Source organism: Crotalus tigris, unplaced genomic scaffold (genome assembly GCF_016545835.1).
Source record: "Crotalus tigris isolate CLP2741 ecotype Arizona unplaced genomic scaffold, ASM1654583v1 scf7180000018124.1459596, whole genome shotgun sequence".
Taxonomy (NCBI): domain Eukaryota; kingdom Metazoa; phylum Chordata; class Lepidosauria; order Squamata; family Viperidae; genus Crotalus; species Crotalus tigris.
In genome coordinates this window covers 693,346-712,807 of record NW_024096836.1, presented here as the reverse complement: position 1 = coordinate 712,807, position 19,462 = coordinate 693,346, and the positions used below count along the sequence as shown (strand labels likewise).

General features: G+C 37.3%; 1 long non-coding RNA gene across 2 annotated transcripts in view; it reads left to right on the top strand.

Moving 5' to 3' along the window:
• LOC120310119 overlaps window positions 1–18,695 on the top strand; it is a 96,448-nt gene extending 77,753 nt beyond the window's left edge. The window contains exon 3 of one of the 2 annotated variants that reach the window (XR_005557274.1): window positions 17,912–18,695. This is a non-coding gene — a long non-coding RNA (uncharacterized LOC120310119). Of the gene's footprint in view, window positions 1–5,534; window positions 6,720–17,911 lie in introns of those variants that run through there. The other variant, XR_005557273.1, reaches the window with a different exon arrangement.
• Window positions 18,696–19,462: the final 767 nt, after the last annotated feature.

The window sequence follows — 19,462 nt, the reverse complement described above, 5'->3', positions numbered from 1 at the left end:
TTATTTGTTTATAGAAATTAGTTATTCTTTTCTTTACCTTCCAAAGCTCAGATTCCCAAGGTGTGTAAACGCTACTGTATTGAAAGTGGAGAAGAAATTTCAGGAGGTTTTCACAGGAGGGTAGTTAGGGTAGAAGAGAGGAAAGGAAGGGTCTCACCCAGATCTTCCACGGTGCTTCGTTGTGCTTAGTAATGCTTTTGGCTTTTGGCTGGTATGGCTAAGTGATCGGCCATGTGAATGGCCAATCTTTTCTTCATTGATCCAAAGGAATTTGCCTCGGATCAAATGGACGGGCTTTTCCGCTATCTAGTGAGGGTCCTCCTCAATGGTGGTCGCCCCTCCAGGGTGACTTTCGACCTTTTCCAGGGTCTTTCAGTGAAGGAAACCAGACAACAGAGATTGGGCTCTCCCTGCGCGTCCGCTGGCTCTGTGATCCGGAACTGGAAGCCATCAAGTATTATCTTAATGAGATCTAGGAAGAAATGAAAAAAATCATTGAATTTCACTTTTGTAATAGGAAGGCTGTCTGGCAGATCAGCTACTTTTCTTTCTGGAAGGCAATTTCCACAGATCTGGGGCACACTTGAACTGTGGAAGTTCTGCAGTATGGGCCTGTGCCAGGCCTCCCAGTGCTTCCCTCATCCCTTGACTACAGTAAGGAGAGCCAGGATTGTGGTTGTTAAGTGAGGCAATCTCATGAGTGTTTTACTTAATGACTGCTGCAATTACAACTGTAATCCATGATCATAAATTGAGGACTGCCTTGTATGTTTATTTTTTCTAACAATATTTTGATATTAATAGTGTGCAGTGAATCTGGACTGGAACTTTTTTGGTTCATAGAACTTTTTCCGGTTTTAGTATTACATTATTATAGTTGACCATATAGTCAGCCAAATGTTTAGACTGGATTTGGCATTTTTATCCACTTATTGAGTCCTTTCCAATGATCTGGGATATGCAGATGTTATTGTTTGATTGTATTAAAGGTATCATGACAGGATGTAAACTGTTCTAAGTAAAGCTGCCTTTTGTTTATTATTATTGCTGCAAAATCTCGTGTTGAAGGGATTTTTTTAAAGAATAAAATAGCAATAGCGCTTAGATTTATATATCACTTCAGAGTGCTTTACAGCCCTCTCTAAGCTGTTTACAGAGTCAGCATATTGCCCCCAACAATCTGGGTCCTCATTTTATCAACCTTGGAAAAATGTCTATGGCGATTTTCAGTCATCCAGGTCATAGTTAGCCCAAAGATGCTTTTCCACAAGGCAACTGTTGTTGTTTTCCTTTGAAGATGTTTTGCTTCTCATCCAAGAAGCTTCTTCTGCTCTGACTGGATGGTGGGGAATGGAAAGATTTATATTCCTGCAGATAGCTGTTCATTTGCATTCTTTTAGCGAGTCGTGAAAGCTACCTGGAGGCTTATCTGTGTCTTCAGAGTCACCTGAGTATTGCAAATGGGTGTGAAGCCTTCTTGGAATTGTTGAAAGACCTGTGTTGTAGACTGGAGATAAATGATGTCAGATCCCTTCCCCTCTGTTGAGAGACACAGCCACAATACTACTGTCTTTACCCTGGGGAAGCCACACCATGCATATATGGATTCCCCAAAATCCACAAAGAAGGAACACCACTCAACCAATTGTTAGCAGCATCAACTCAGTCACCTACAACATTGTAAAATATCTAACTACTATACAAGCTCCTCTAGTTGGTAACACCACTAATCACATCAATAATTCACACAACTTCGCCAGCATGATTTGGAAAATAAAACTGGATGCGGGTGAAACCATGGTTTCCTATGATGTGACTTCACTCTTTACTTGCATCCCAACAAATGAAGCTGTCACGGTAGTGAAAAAACATCTTTTTTAAAAAAATATTTTATTAGATTTTATAAGGGTGGGAAAGGGATAAGATCGGTAAGCTTGTTGGATGGGGTTGGGGAGTGAGGTTGGGATAAGAGTAGGGAAAGATACAATAGTGGTGTTACCCCCAACAGTAATTCATCGCTTTAGCAAGTAGACTGTCATCAGGGTACAAATGTTAAATAACGGTAATTAAAATAATACTAAAATATTATAATCACCAAAAATAATCGTAATCATAAGAAATAAAAGTTAGTCAATTAGTGTTATTTATCCTACTAAATAAATAGTTACTATAGTACTGAATAATTATAATCACTAACAATAACAATAGTCATAGTCAGTGTAAAAATATAAAAGTCTTTTGGATTAAGATATGGTGGAATATTCAAAGAATTTTTAGAAAGAGGGTAAAATTTACCCCACAATTGTTTTTGTTAAGTATTGTTACTGATTGTGATGCTAAGGAAGTTATATTGATGTTAAATTTGATTACGGCCGCTAGGCTGTTAGTAGGGCAATATTGGAAGAAGGAATCTTTGCCTACCTTGCAAGAGTGGTTTTTTAAAGTTTCTTATTTGGCGGAAATGGCAAAGATTTCGGCTTTCTTAAAGGAGCAATCGCAAGAGAAATTCTTTGCGGTATGGGAAAAATGGATAAATTTTATACAATATAAATTGGATATAAAAAATATCATTTAGCTTTCTAATAATTTGTATATAAATTTTAATATTCTATAGATTGTACTTTTTTATATCTCTTTTCTTCTTTCTCTCTTTTTTCTTTTTTATTATCTCTTTTTCTTTCAAGTACTTTTCCCTTTTAATATGTATGTTTTTTTACATATATTTTATTGTTAATTACTTTATAAATTGTTTATGTAAGATATTTAGATATATTTATGATTTATATTTTTTCAATTTTTTTAAGATTCTTAAAAAATTTAATTAAGCCTATATTCAGCTCTGGGAAGATCGGGGGGGATGGAGAGGGAGGGTTGGGGTGGGTGGGTTAGGGGTTTTTTTTTTTTTCTTGCTTTTTGTAAAAATATCTAAAAATTTTCAATAAAAAAAATAACAATAGTCATAAAAATAAAGCTTAGTCAATAAATATCATTCATCTTGTTAGCTTTACAATATTAAATAACCTTAGTTAATATGATACTAAACAATTATAGTCATCAAGAATGACAATAATCATAAAAAAGAAAAGTTACCGTATATGCCGGCGTATAAGACGACTTCCGCAAGTGCTAAATTCGGTGCCAAAGACGGGGGTCGTCTTATACGCCGAGTTGTCTTATACACCGGAAATACTGGTAGTTTTCGGCGTATAAGACGATGTTTTAGGAATGCGGCTCAGCGACAAAGATGGGGGTCGTCTTATATGTCGGGTCGCCTTGTACGCCGGCATATATGGTAGTAAGTATCATTCATCTTAAGTAGCAATAATTAATATAATACTAAGTAATCATAGTTGCTAACAATAACAATAATCATGAAAGTAAAGTCTAGTCAATAAATATCCTTCATCCTATTAAGTTTCACAATCCATTCTCATTTTTTGAAGCTAACCATTGATAGAATTTTTCCCATGTTTTAAATAAACTGAATCGTATTTCTCTTTAATCTCTAAAGTTAGTCTGTCAGAGAAGCAACGGGCGGAAACTAATCAAGGAGAGAAGCAACCTAGAACTAAGGAGAAACTTCCTGACAGTGAGAACAATTATTCAGTGGAACAGCCTGCCTCCAGAAGCAGTAAATGCTCCAACACTGAAAGTTTTTAAGAAGAGACTGGACAGCCATTTGTCCGAAATGGTGTAGGGTTTCCTGCCTGAGCAGGGGGTTGGACTAGATGACCTCCAAGGTCCCTTCCAACTTTACTAATATTACTATTACTTATTTCTGCACATTCTAAAATTTTCATAATCATAATCTGATCTGGTGGTAGATTTTCATTTTTCCAAAATTGGGCAAATACTCCTCAGCCAGGTCAAACTTCTACATCCAGACCTATAGTGGCTACAACTAGCCATTTGGCACTTGAGCGGGAAACTTTAACCAGGCAATCCTACTCTTCCGGGGTGATCTTGATGATTCAAGCATCGAGACGTCCTTCGACGAACAGGATCTACGACGCCACATGGAGAGGATTCTTCAAGTGATGTTCTATACATAAGTTAGAACCACTCTCGGTTACTATTCCTAATATCCTAGATTATTTGTTGGAAGGCTTGAATAAAGGTTTGTCATCCAATACTATCCGCAGGCAACTAGCAACCCTCTCAACGGTCCTTTCCTGCGACAATTCCAGTCCCTTGTCACAACATCTGACAATCAGTTCCTTTCTAAAAGGAGCGGTCAATACCAGACCTCCTGTAGTGCATTGTTATCCTTCTTGGGATTTAACCAAGGTGCTGCAGGCCTTGACATCATCCCCATTTGAACCTCTCAGTTCATGTTCTCTCCACTACTTGTCTCTAAAAGTAGCTTTTCTAGTGGCTATTACCTCAGCTAGAAGGATCTTGGAATTAGCTGCGCTGTCAGTCAGGGGGGATCTATGCACCTTCTTCGAGGAAAGGGTGGTCCTTAGACCGGAGCCCTCGTTCATTCCAAAGGTTAACACTATCTTTCACAGATCTCAGGAGCTAATCCTCCCCAATTTCTGTCCCAACCCCAAGCACAGGTTGGAACGTCAGTGGCACAAGTTAGACGTATGCAGGGCTCTGTGTTACTATGTGAAACGTACTTCATCCTTCCATAAGTCGGAGGCCCTATTTGTATCCTTCCAACCCTCGTCTATGGGGAAGAAAGTTTCCTCTTCAACTATAGGTAGGTGGATTAGGGCTTGTATAACTCAAGCCTATTCTTAGTCAATCCCCGTTCCTTCACACGTTACGGCTCATTCAACACGCAGCGCTGCTGCGTCGGCCGCGTGGGTCACACAGGCCTTGGTGGAAGAGATTTGCAGAGCTGCAACATGGTCTTCTCCCTCGGCTTTTGTCAGACATTACCGCGTAGATTCCTTTGTGGCAGCTGATGCTGCGTTTGGCAGACGTGTACTCCAACAGGTTGTCCACTAGCCTAGACTCTCCCTCCCGAGGGGACATAAGGCCTTTGGTATGTCCCATCCGGTGGATTCTACAGCCATCCTGCTGGAGAAGGGGCGTTGTCTTACCTGAACGCCTTTTCTCAGCAGGATGATGTAGAACCCATACCCCCATACGAATAGTCTAGGCAGGTGATTAACAAAAGGAGCCACTACGTGGAATTCAGAACTGCTTCGTCTCGTCAAAACTGGAGTCACACCCAAAGGAGGGGTGTGGCCAAAGTTCTGACCTAGTCTACTGGGCAGGAAGGCTGTAATAACCCATCCGGTGGATTCTATATCATCCTGCTGAGAAAAGGTGTTCAGGAAAGCCCCTTTTATTTACTGAGGACGTCTAGTGGTGAAAAGTTAACGTTGCAACTATTCTTTGCATAGAAACCTGACCTTCAAAATATTCCTGGAAGAGAGAAGCTGGTGCAGCTGTGGGAACTAAGGGGGTAGACACTGTTTAATTACAGCCTTCATTAAATAATAATAATAATAATAATAATAATAATAATAATAATAATAATAATAATGAAAAGACTTTTTTTGATTACTTTTAAAATGGAGAAACTCCATCCTCATTTAAATTGAAAGCTTACACTGGAAAAGATTTACGAGGTTTCTGAAGAAATATGTGCTATAAGGAAAAGGATTGCTACAGAACGAAGAGTCAATGCTACCCCAAACTTTCAAACTGACCTTCAGATTACAGCTGTTTATGCTAGAAACCAAAAGATACCAGAAGAGGAATTAAAGGAAATTAAAGAGGAATTTGTTACAATGAAAGAGATCACCACAGAAATAAGAATCAGAGATTCTTCTCTGAATTTTAAAAGTGTCTTTCAGATTACACCGGACTACTCTATAAACCAAAATACACTAAAAGAGGACTTCATTGAGGATACAGAGGAACTCATTTCATCCTACAAGCATCTTATCTACAGTTGTGAGGACCAGAAAAAAACAAAGATTGAGATTTGAACCTTTAATGCAGTGAGGCTTCAAGAATAAGAGAAATGGAGGTCCAATCCAGATGATAGGAAGCTTATTACTGCCTCAAATAACATCACAAGCAACAAAGAGAGATTTACCGGTTGGAAGGGAAGCGTTGTTGTGGAAACCTGCTTGGCAGGAAAAAAAAGCCTAGAATAAGACTGAAAAGAGAAATTTAAAATTATATATATTGGATATAAGGCATTTTAGAACTGAGTTAAGGATTAAGTTTTTGAATAGAAATAAGAGAAAATGGGTGATTAATGTATGAAAATTACTATATAATGGAATGAAGAAAAATGAAGAGATGTTTTAGATTGGGATTGAATTAATAATTAATTGAATGTGATTTTAATAAGACGATGTGTTCTCTCTGATAATATGGATGACATTAGGTTTGATAATTTAATTGGATGAAAACAGAACCTTGTTTAAGGGACTCAAATGATTTAAGGTTGTTATTATTTTGTTAACAAAAAAAATTGATGGATTGATGGATTGGATATGTATAGGATAGATTAATTTTTATTTTAATTGGGAGATACTTCTGGAAGAAGAAATAAATAAGATTTATGATGAAATTAAAGAATTAGGACATATTTAGAAGGGATACCTGAACTGATAATGTGTGTATTTGAAGTCAAATTTAATTATGGTCTTGTAATTGTACAAAGCTTTAAAACAGGTTTAGGATTAATAGAAATTTAAGGTAGAAATAGACTAGTCTAAATATATAAGCTATTTGAGGGAAATAGAGAGGGAATATTTGATGTATTGATTGAATTACTTATATATGTTTTGCTTTTGGATTTTTGATTACCCCAGCCCCATGGTGTGTCTCGAGCACTTTGTATTAATTAAAAAACCAATAAAATTTGTTTTTAAAATTGCCTGAATTGCATTTGTAAAGTTTTTACCAAAATCCATTTCCATCAATTGTTGGAACATAAATTGCCAGTTTAAATTCTCAAAAGCTTTTTGAGCATCAAGAAATATAAGTACCATCTGTTTCCTGGATGGTTTTCATAATATTCCAAAACATTTAGAATAATCCTTAAGTTATTCTTTATCTGTCTTTTAGACAAAAAACCATTTTGGTCTGTATGGATAAATGCATTTAAACATTTCTTCATTCTTTCTGCCATTATTGAAGTAAAAATTTTATAATCCGCGTTTAATAACAATATTGTTCTGTAGTTTTTAATTTGTGTGAGATCCGTGTCTTCTTTAGGTACAAGGTAATGTTGGCTTCAGACCACAAATTTGGTATTTTTATCTCTGAAAAAATTTCATTGCACAATTCCTTCAAAACCGGACTTATTATATCTTGTAAAGCTACATAAAAGTCTGCAGGAAGTCCATCAGGCCCCAGAGTCTTATCTTTCTTTTGCTTTTTAATTAACTCTGTAATTTCCATCATTGTTATCTTCTCATTTAAGATCTGTTGCATATTCTCTGGCACCTTTGGAAGATCAGCCCCTTTTAAATACTCCTGTGTTGCCTCTTGGAAACCACTCCACCTTATAAAGTATCTCACAGTAGGCCTTAATAATTTTTTTCATTGTGTGAAAAAAATCTTCTACAAGACAGCACCCTAGGTGACAGAACCAGCCTCAGCCCAGACAACATAAATGATTCACCTGTGGAGATGGCTACCAGCATTACATTCCTGGGGGTGCAGTTAACAAATAGGCTAGCTTGTTCGCTCAATAGCGAGACACTGGTGAAGCAGGCACAGCAGTGCCTGCATTTTCTGCATTGCATGAGAAAAGCTCATCTTCCTTTCCCTATCCTTACCACTTTCTACAGAGGGATAATTGAGAGCATCCTGGTATAGAGCATCACAGTCTGGTTTAGAAGCATCTCTGCTTCAGACAGGAAGGCGATGCAGAGAATGGTGAGGATGGCTGAAAAGATCATTGGCAATTCCCTCTCTTCCATCCAGGACATAGCATATAAGTGTTGCTTGAGCAGGGTCCGTAAGATTGTCTGGGACACGACACATCCTCTTCACAACCTGTTTTCCTTATTACCTTCTGGGAAGAAGCTCCGTGGTGTCTGAAGCAGAACATCCAGATTCAGTAACAGTTTTGTTCTACACAGTATTAACCATGTGAACTCTAAAGCTTCCTCCTTCCGTTATGTATTCAAGATGAACAGTGATTAATATATCACACACACACACACACACACCTACAGCAACTAAGTCAGCACTCCACACACACACACCAATATTTATAGAGAGACGGCAGCTCCGATCACACTTTGCTCGCACAAGCACGAAGCAGAAGACCCCAGCCTGAAGATGACGAGTGGGACCTCGTCGAAACGTCGCCAGGATACTCTCAATCTTACACGGGAAAAGACCCGAATATGCCAAGACCTTAATCTATCTATCTATCTATCTATCTATCTATCTATCTATCTATCTATCTATCTATCTATCTATCTATCTTAAGAAACTCGAAATAGCTATCCCATTCTCCCTTAATTCTTTGTTAGCAATACAAATTTTATAATATAAATGATGTCGCAGTTGCGACTGCTGCCTGTGGATGGCTCTGGATTGAGCTGATACAGGCAAAAGAAAAAAGAAAAAGAAAGAAGATTTCTTTCTCCCATATTTGGGCCGACAAGGTGCATCAAGAAACACTCAAGGTAAATCTCCTCCCCCTGTCTCTTCCCTCCCTGATACAGCTGACAAAGTGAGAAGGAGCCTGTGGTCTAGAGGTTAATACAGCTGCCTAACATGCACACAGTCCAGGCTTGAATCTCAGAAGGGTAAGTCTGGCTGAAGAGAGTTAAGAAACTCGAAATAGCTATCCCATTCTCCCTTAATTCTTCGTTAGCAATCCAAATTTTATAATATATATATATATATATATATATATATATATATATATATATATATATATATATATATATATATATATATATATATTACTTATATGTAAGGGCGTAGGTCTATACATATGTTGTGTATGGTATGTTTAAATGTGTGTTATGTATGTGTACACTTTGAGAGCAAGGAATTAAATTTCCTTTTTAATGTGTGCCGTTGTGCCCACAATAAAAATGACAAAGGTTTATCTATCTATCTATCTATCTATCTATCTATCTATCTATCTATCTATCTATCTATCTATCTATCTATCTATCTAATCTATCCAGCCAATATAACATACGTGCACTCTTTAAACTTAAGAAATCATTAAGGCAGAAGCTTGTCCATCCTAAGGATAAAATGCCCAGACACAAACTGAGCAATGTGGTATATGCAGTACAATGCAGTGAGCCATGTGCAGATCTGTACATTGGGGAAATGAAACAACAACTTCATAAACATATGGCATAACATAGGAGAACAAACCCATCCGGACAAGAGTCAGCAATCCATCTGCATTTAAAAGACAAAGGCCACTCTTTCAAAGACAGAAAAGTCCACAATTTGAGAGAGAGGACTGCTGGTTTGAAAGAGGGGTCAAAGTGTACATCTATGTCAAAATTGAACAGCCCTCTCTCAACAGAGGGAGAGGGATCCAAATCTATCTCCAGTCTACAACACAGACCTTTCAACAATTCCAAGAAGGCTCCACTCTCATTTGCACTAGTCAGGTGACCCTGAAGACACAGATAAGCCTTCAGGTAGCTTTAACAACTCACTAAAAAATGCAAATGAACAGCTATCTGCAAGAATATAAATCTTTCCATTCCCCACCATCCAGTCAGAGCTGAAGAAGCTTCTTGGATGAGAAGCAAAATGTCTTCAAAGGAAAATAAGAAAGTCCAGTTGCCTTGTGGAAAAGCATCTTTGGGATCAACCTTTTAAGGATGAAAGGCTGAGTCAACCTTGAGTCGGTGAGACTTGAACTGCTGAATTGCTGGCAGTCAGCAGAAATAACCTGCAATACTGCATTCTAACCATTGTGCAACCACAGCTCTTAAAACTGTATGAATTGGAAGAAAAAATAAAAGTGAGGAAAATAAATAATTAAAAAAGGAGAAAAAAACATAAAAGAAAAAAAAGAAGAGATATAAGGAAAAACTTCTAATCTTCTTTTCAGCAGTTATAAATGCATTTAAATTTTATCCTGTATAGAGGATAGTATGCATGGCTCCCTTCTTGCCATATCCTACCCTTTCTAATTGTTAAACCCATAAATCATAAGTTCATTGTTTTCCATTTTCAGCAAGAAATCCATAAAAGGTTTCCAGTAATTGACAAAATAGCTGGGTTTTCCCTATCAAGTATATCTATTTTGCCATCTCTGCAGAGGATTCAAATCATAAATTTGAAGTACTTTTTACATTCTATAGAGTTTTTCTGATATCTTTTAGATCAGGGGTCCCTAACTCCTGATCCATGACCCGGTCCTGGTCCCCAATCCATTGGACTTTGCAAAGGGTGGGTGAGCAGTGTCCACACATGAAGCTGCATTTGTGTACGTGAAACCATCTCTCTCCCCACCCCTCGGCCACAGAGCCAGAAAGATTAGGGATCACTGATTTAGATTATTACTGCAAGTTTTTAATGTATGCCAGAGGCCACTCATCCCTATATAACAGAAAACACATTACAGAAGGAAATCACAATAATATTTCAATGATCAGAATAAAAAAAATAAAAGTTTAGTTAGGTATGTAGGTAGGTAGGTAGGCGGATGTGTGTGTGTGGGGGTGAATGGAAGAAAGAAAAAAAAGAAAAAGAAAGAAAGAAAGAAAGAAAGAAAGAAAGAAAGAAAGAAAGAAAGAAAGAAAGAGTGGCAGGCAGACAGGCAACTTTAATGTCTCTAACAAGTATAAAAATCAGTTCCAAAGCCTTCTAATTGCAATTGCATTACTACATTTGTGGAAATTTCAGAGCTGATGTTAAACAAAGAAAAAGCAGCTAACTAGTATCAGGCCAGCATAGTGAGAAAAAAGTCAGTAATGAGTTCTATCAAGTGCAATAGATAGGATAATAAAGCAAAACATGACCTATCTTTGCTAGCATGAATGTTTCTTTGTGGTATATAATTCTGTAGAGACAATTGGGGTATGTGAAAAGAATATGAAAGATGACCATGAGTCAGTACGATGGAGTGTTAGATCTATTATTCTATATAGTGATCTCAGGAACACTTAATTGCATGGCTTTAGGTACAAACTAATATTAGAAATAGGGCAGAAAAGCTACAGGAGGAGAAATAATTGTCATCTTCCAAGTTAATATCTGGCAAACTAAGCTCAGACAAGATTTCAGCTAACATTTCTGATGTTACAATTTTGCTTAAGCTGCTATAGAAGAGCATCCAAGTTGTAAGTGAAAAGCTGCATTCAGAGAAGAGTGGGAATTCAATCAGATCTTCCAACTTTGTGAGGTCTTTTTTTCGTGAGAAGTTGGAAGTTCGGATTGATCTTTTTTTTTTTTACTATAGTCCCACAAACTTCTTTTTGTTGCCGTGCACACGGAGAATAGAGCTGGATGACAAATCCTTACCCCCATCCCACCCCATGGCATCCACAGTGCCAAATCCTAACCTCCACCCCAGGGCAACCACTTTCCTTCACTAACCTTCTTTCCAGCTTCGTTCTCTGTGTGCATGGCAACAAAAAGAAGTTTGTGGGACTATGGTAAAAAAAAAAAAAGATCAATCCGAACTTCCAACTTCTCACGAAAAAAAGACCTCACAAAGTTGGAAGATCTGACTGAACTTTTTTTTACTGTTAGTCCCACAGTCTTCTTTTGTTGCCCTGCACGCAGTGGTGGAGAACAAGCTGCAAAGCAGGTTAGTAAAGGGGTTCTTTGGGGAAGCGAGGGGAGATGGGGAAGGAGCTGCTTGGGTCGCCGCCGCCTCACTCTACCAGCATCAGGGCTCTGCAGGCTGGGAGGCCAAGGATACTGTTGGAGCTTCGTCCTCCACCCCCCCCCAATGCCTCACTTAATGGCTGTGTCACTGGTGCATCACTCAGCCTCCTGCTTCATTGCAGTGGCAAGTAAGGAGAAGAAGCTTTGTCCACCACCCCCCGCCTTGCTCAGCTTCCTGCTTCATGCGGCGGCAAGTAAGGAGGAGAAGAAGCTTTGTGCTCCTCCCCTCGAATGCCACTTCATCCTCACCCCCCCTCCTCCTTTCTTAGTGGCTGTGGCACCAGTGCATCGCTCAGCTTCTTGGTTCATTGTAGTGGTGAGTAAGGAGGAGAAGAAGCTTCGTCCTCCATCCCTCAACCACCTCGCTTCACCCTCAACTCCCCCCACACCATCTTGCTTAGTGGCTGCGGCACCGGTGCTTTGTCTTCTACCTTCCCACTATCTCACTTTGTGCTCTGCCCCACCCACCCCTGCCTTGCCTCCTGCTCCTTTGTGGCCACACAAAAATAAGACCTACCCTGAAAAGAAGCTCTGGTACTTATTTTGGCAACCAAAAAAATATAAGACTGGGTCTTATTTTTGGGGAAACACAGGTACATCCCTGCCACTCTGTCTGCACTGCCCTTGCTGCTCTTTGCTGCCATCTTCTTGCTCCTATTGCTGATGAGGCATGCCTGACCTGGGCCACAAGAGGCTGGCTTTGCTCAGCAAAAAAGAAAATGAAAAAGAAAAGTACAAAGCAGCTTAAAATGGGTCAGAGTGCATTAAAATGCTTGTTTGTGCTGCTCTCTTGGATTGTGTGGGGATGGCTTTGTGTAGTTTGCAGCTACTAAGATTGTTGGCTGTGCAGATACAAAGAAAGCCAGGGAAATGATTGAAGCCTGGGAAACAGTCGCTTCTCAGTCAACAAGAATGCTGATTAACCACCAGTTTATCAGATATTTAGGAGCTGAGGACTTGGCAACACAAAGAAACAACAGCCAATCACCTGCGATCAACACACAAATCAACTTATAGGAAGGCACTGCATAAATACAATGCATAGAATAGCCCAATCACACATTCCAGTGGATACAAGTTTCCTGAGGATGGGCTCCAGCATGAATCTGAAAGATCAGAGGAGTAAAGCTCTGGTCCTAGTGACCGACCCAGATTGATAAAATAAATATTGAGCTTCTAACTTCCCCCATTTTGTATACCTGCTCTTTTGCTGTATTGTATTTAAGCCCATTTAGAAGCCAAGCTGTGATTAAATTTTGCCACATTATGTGATGTAATATAAGCATGGGGACCATTCTTGATTAAGTTTTGTTAAATTTATATTGTATTTATAGCTATAGCAATTAGACTCATATACTGCTCTATACTGCTTTATGAGTGGTTTACAAATGTCAGCATATTGCCCGCAGCAACCTTGGAAGAGGGAAGGCTAAGTCAACTTTGAGCCAATCAGCTATGGGCAGAGTTAGTCTGGAATACTACATTTTAATCACTGCGCCACCAGGCTTCTACCTTTATACAGATAGCTCTCACTTAGCAACTGCCACAGATAGCAATTGTTTGCAGATAAGATGGTGTTGAAAAAGTAACTTTATGATCAGTAACCACATTTACAATCTTTGCACCATCTCTGTCTCAATCACGTTTTCACCATCACAGTCAATTAATATGTGTTTTCCTGTGCAAAACTGTAAACCCAGTCATGCACATGTGAATTTTCACTTAGTCACTGTTTTGTTTAACAACCAAGTTGCTGATCCCAATTGTGGTTGTTAAATGAGGACTGTGTTATACTGTTAATTTTTCCCATTGCTACATATTCTTCAAATTTAAGTCCCCAATTAGGTATTGTTGGAATTGTATCCTTCTTCCAATAGTTTATTCTTTATGATATAAGTATATTTCTCATTGAATTATAATGTTTCTTGTAATTTTTTCTGAGATTATACCTAATTAGAAAAGCTGTGATTTCATTTCAAATTTAAATTCCAAAATTTCTGCATTTTTTTTTTACTATATATATGTTTCTTCTACTGTCCATTGGCATCTTTAGCATATCAGTTTCAGGTTAAAACCTTTTCTGAATTCAGAAATCTTTTGGAAAATTTTGTTTTTCCATGTGTATTTTCATCTTCAATTCTTTTAAATATAATATAATACTACTTCTTGTCTCTTCTAACAGTTCTTTAAAAAATTTTGTTACATTTTTTTCTGAAATCTTTTTCTTTGGCTTCTCTTTTGTTCTTCAGAATTGTCATAGTTCAGGCATCCACATTTCTTTATTTTCTTTCTTCCTTTTTGGCAGTCTCTTTTAACACTCATCTATAACAATATCTTTAAATTCATCCAATAATTCCTCTGATTCTCTATCAATGAAATTCAGGACTTCAGAATGATTTCTGATTTTTCTTTGAAAAGGGGGGCATATGTTCAAGATCATATAATGCAAATGATTAGCTTCCTTCTTCCACTTTAATTTAACTTGAAACTTGCACATGAGCAATTTGTGATCTGTTCCACAGTCAATCCAAGGCCACATCTTTGTTAGTATAGCTCTTCCATCTCCTTTTACCAATATTGTAATCCATCTGTTTTCTGTAATCTGTCTATTTTATCTATTGCAGTCCAACTATAGATAGTCCTTGATTTATGATCATAATGAGCCGAGGTGGCGCAGCAGTTAGAGTGAAGTAGTGCAAGCCACTTTAGCTGACTGTGTTCAGCAGGTCAGCGGTTCAAATCTCACCGGCTCAAGGTTGACTCAGCCTTCCATCCTTCCGGGGTAGGTAAAATGAGGACACAGATTGTTGGGGGCAATGCAAAATATATATATACATTGCTTACTGGTGTACACCGCTTAGAGAGCGCTTGTACTTAAAGCGGTATATAAGTCTCATAAAATAAATAAAAATAATAAATAATTGAGCCCAAGATTTCTGTTGCTAAGTGACACATAAGTTAAGTGAATTTTGCCCTGTTTTATAATGTTTCTTGCCACAGTTATTAAGTGAATCACTGCAGTTGTTAAGTTAGTAACATGGTTATTAAGTGAATCTGGCTTCCTCATTGACTTGGTTTATCAGAAGATAACAAAAGATAACAGAAGAAGATAACAAAAGGGGATCATTACCCAGGGACATTGTAGCTGTCATAAAGATGAGTCAGTTGCCAAATGTCTGAATTTTAATCACATGACCATAGGGATACTGTAATGGTCGTAAGTATGAGAAATGATCATAAATCACTTTTTTCAGTGCTGTTATAACTTCGAACGATCACTAAATGAACTATTGTAAGTTGAGGTCTACCAATGCAATTTCCTCCTTAATATTTCCAACTTTGATATTCCAATCTCCAAAAGCAAGCAGCATATCTTGCTTGTTGTTCTGTCAATCTCAGACTGAACTTGAACATAAATCTATCAATCTCTTCTTCTGAATCAATTGTTTGAACATAGCCTTGGATAATCATTAGATAATTGATACTATTTGACCATTGATACTGTGTAGCCAAGAACTGTTCTTGCTGTACCCTTCCTTACTGTGAAAACATGGTTCCTTCTTCATTTTTCATTTCCTGAGTAGGAAACAATGGATCTTCTGACTGAAAATGTCCAGTTTCAGTCCATTTCAATTCATTGATGGTACTGTGTGGTCGATTCATTTCATCTTTCATTGTGTTGAGCTTCCCCATGTTCATGCTGTGAAACTCCCATGTTCCCAGTGTAATTCTGGAAGGAGCTCAAATTTCTTTTTCTGCATGGCAACATCAGCAGTTAGATGTCCAGAAAGTTTTAATCTAACAGGTCATAAATACCATTAGTACTTTGAAAGTTGTTTAGCATTTCATCTTTATATCCATGTGGCTTTCTTGGTAAAATACAGAAATGGTTTCCCATTTCTTTCTTTATGTAGTACCAAATGACCTCTTTGCTCTTGTCACTAAAGTGATCTGACTTCAACATCTTCCTATATCTCTGCTTTCAGTTACATGGCTTAGTTGAGTAGTTGGGATGACCTTCACACCCCCGGGTGACCTGCTTGGATTATATAATGTTGACATACACTCCTCTTTTTTTATAAGTTTATTAATTTTTGAAAATTACAATCTTTAGAGCTTAGTAAACAACATGTTGTCTGGGTTCACATATTTAACATTAACTTCTTCAATATAAATCTATTCAGTACTGCACAATCCAGTATTTTTTCCTTGACCTTCCTTTCTTCCCCATATTTTTTCCCTTTCCCCCTCATTAGACAGTTACAATTCTTACTGTTGATGTACACAAAATTAGATATAAACATCTTTATTATATTTTACTAATATTATAGAAATGACAATATAATTCATAAGTCAATATCCTGTTTTTGTGCTCTTATTAAAGTTTGATTTCCCATAAATATTTAAAGTATCTTTGTCAGTTATGATTTTCTCAATATTAATTATATTTATATAGCTAAAAAGTTTTATTCATATCAATCCTTTTCTTATCTTCAAATTTCCCATAACAAAAAAGAAGAAAAATGCTATTTTAATTCTAAGTCATATCTTCTATTATACTTTTAATCATATTCAAACAGGTATATTAAATCAATAGTGCCCACTCTGATAGATCAAATCCTCTGTTTTTTAAGTCTAACTCTCACTTTCTTTCTTTGCCAAGCAACTTTCCAGGCCAAGGCAATTAAATCGCCCAAGAATTTTCTTTCTATATTTGTGAAAGTTGCTTGGCGTGAGAAAGACAATTTAGGTAGAGTATTTTTGGGGGCGAACTCTGCCCATCCACATTCCCTAAACATTTCCCCTTCCCTCTCTATGTTCCATTTTCTAGAACAGGGATGTCAAACTGCCGGCCCACAGGCCAGATACATCATGCCAAAATGACGCCCACCCCATTGCCAGCAATGGAAAAAAAGTTGTGATATGTTGCGACATGTCACGTGACGTTGTGAGTTTGACACCCCTGTTCTAGAATCATCTTCCTTGTCATCAGATATGTTTTGAAGAAAGGAATAAGGGGGTCTTTTGTATTTTCATTGTTATAGATAGGTCTTGCAGTATTTTATTTGTATATGGCAGTCCATATTTCCTTTCTCCTATCTCCTCCATCTCTAGGTCCATTATTATTTCTTCTGGTTTCTGGTTTATTTGTTCATACTTTGTAGTTGTTATCTGGGAACTCTCCAGTTGTAGCTTCAGTTTGGAGATTTGGTCATTTATATTATCTAGGTTATTTTTAGTCTCATTATGGTTTCTTTTTATATCCTCTTTGTGTGTAACAATTGTTTGATGAATTAGCTGTAGCATGGAAAATATTTCCTTCTGAAAGGTATTTGTTTTTTCTTTAGGCATCGTTCCTAGAAATCCTCTAGTGTCACCAGTCTCAGTAAGAGTAGAACAAAGTTTCCTCTAGTTTTCTAGTCTTTATATGTAACCTTTATAATCCAGTCCTAATGGCAGTATTTTATAGTAATCCTTTATCTCAAGTAGCCTGAAATTTATCACTCAGGCAAGGTTGTAATCCACAATGTTCTAAGTGTTTAAAACATTCAACCTCCTGCAGCCAGATATATTCAAAAGTCAAATTTTTCTTTCTCTTCCACTAGCTCTTGAGATTAAAAGTCCAAGTTAAGTAGGTATTTATAGTCCAAGAAGGTCGGGATGCCAAAATATTTTCCTTTATTGCTAGCTGTTCTCCCAAGCTGAAAGTCACCAAACAGCCAAGGAGCTAGCTATAGTGCTATACTCAAATCCACCACTAAATGTCATTCAAAGTCCATTTTCCACTCTTAAAACAAAGGGTTGATTTCTTATATTTCTTATATTTCACTTCAATATTTTTTTTCCAAAAAGAAAATCTTAACAATTATCTCAGTTTTCAAATTTATCAAAACTGTAGCTTTGCATTACTTTCACTTCAGTATTGTGTATTTCTGTCCCCCCTAAAAAATTTAAGACGCTGCTTCCATTCACATCCGGAGATTGTAAGCTTTTTGGGAGCCTTTCCAGGAAATTCAGTTGTAAAATAGTAAAGAAAGGATCAGTTTTCTCACCCTGTTCCAAGCATGCTGTTTACGATGCTAATGAAAGCTTTTGTTCTTAGGTTGTCAGCAGCTAATGGCCAGCCGCAAAGATGTCGGTTTAGAGGGCTTTCCTTGGATCGAATGGAGAGACCCCCATCTCTCTATGATCTACAAGGCATCTCTCCTTTATCACCTCTTCAGGACGACTTTAGGTCCTTTTCAGGGCCCCCAGCAGGGCAAAATCGGGCGCAGAAGGCAGAGCTCTGTCTTCTGAGTTCCATCTTGCTGCAAAACCGGAAATCGACATACACTCCTGATGTATAATCCTCTCATTACCATGATGAAGTAACACAGCAGGATTTGAAGTGTATAAGGGCATTATGCCAGAAAAATCCCATGATGAGTGAGGCAGGGCTGTAGCCTGGCATTTTAGTTATATAAACTTAATTATTTTATGTTCAGGATAAATAATCCTGTTCAAATACTCCCCCCCCCAGTTGACTAATGAATATATCATGTTCATTTTGTATTGCAGATTAGGTAGGGTTACTATGTGAGACATTAAGAAATTGAAAATTAGCCATGTGTGCCCTAGCTGCTTATTTCAACAAGAAAGCTCTGAAGACCAACTGTATTAAAACTATTTTTTGCTAAGTGTTAGTATTTTATTATTTTTGTCTTCATACATACATACATACATACATACATACATACATACATACATACATACGTATTCATTCATTCATATACATTATCATTGACATATATTTATTGATTTTGCTATTAACTGCTGTAGGTTGTTGAGATTGTATGATTGCTATGTAAATGTATTAAATTATTAAAATCTGCAGCAACTGCTTCTGATACAGTAGTAGTATTATTTTATTGTGGTGAAATACTTGTAATATTTTCTTTTTCCTCTTCCTTGCTTTATAAATTGATCGGTTCTCTTTATTAATGAAAGAAAGTGAAAATGGTAATGAAGTATATAGTGATAACTAAAATAATATTGACTAAGGAATCAAAAATAAAAAAATAATGCCCTAATAATAGAAACCTATGATATAGCCATATTGAACTTTGGGTTCAATTTTGGCCACGCTGTGTGATATGAAACTGAGAAAAGTGCCAAAGAAAGACATAAAATAATTAGTTCTCAAAAGCATTTTCCCATGAGGAGAGGTTATATATTTGGAGTTGTATAAAAAAGGTAGATTTTTAAAAATTAAAAAAATATGCAATAAACTAAAAAATAAATACTTTTTTGATTCAGAAATTTCAGGTAGTCCAAGTTGGATCCATACAATAACAGTTTTACTCTGTTATAGAGAGGAAAGTACAACTTGTTGCTGATGGTGCCTACTGATAAAAACTGGAAGTTTTTAAAAAGAAACTGGACAACCATTAGTCTGAAATGGTATAGGTCCTCCTGCCTGAGAAGAGGTTTGGACCTCCAAGGTCCCTTCCAACTCATTTTTCTATTCTGTATATGTATGAGCCTTGCATAGTAATTTCTGAGTACAACACAGATTGCCAGTTTTGACCTTTAAAGGTCTAAAGGGCTTTGCATTGAAATACTTGTAGCATTGCTTTTCTGCTGAAAGAAAATTAAATGCTTTTGAAAGAAATGA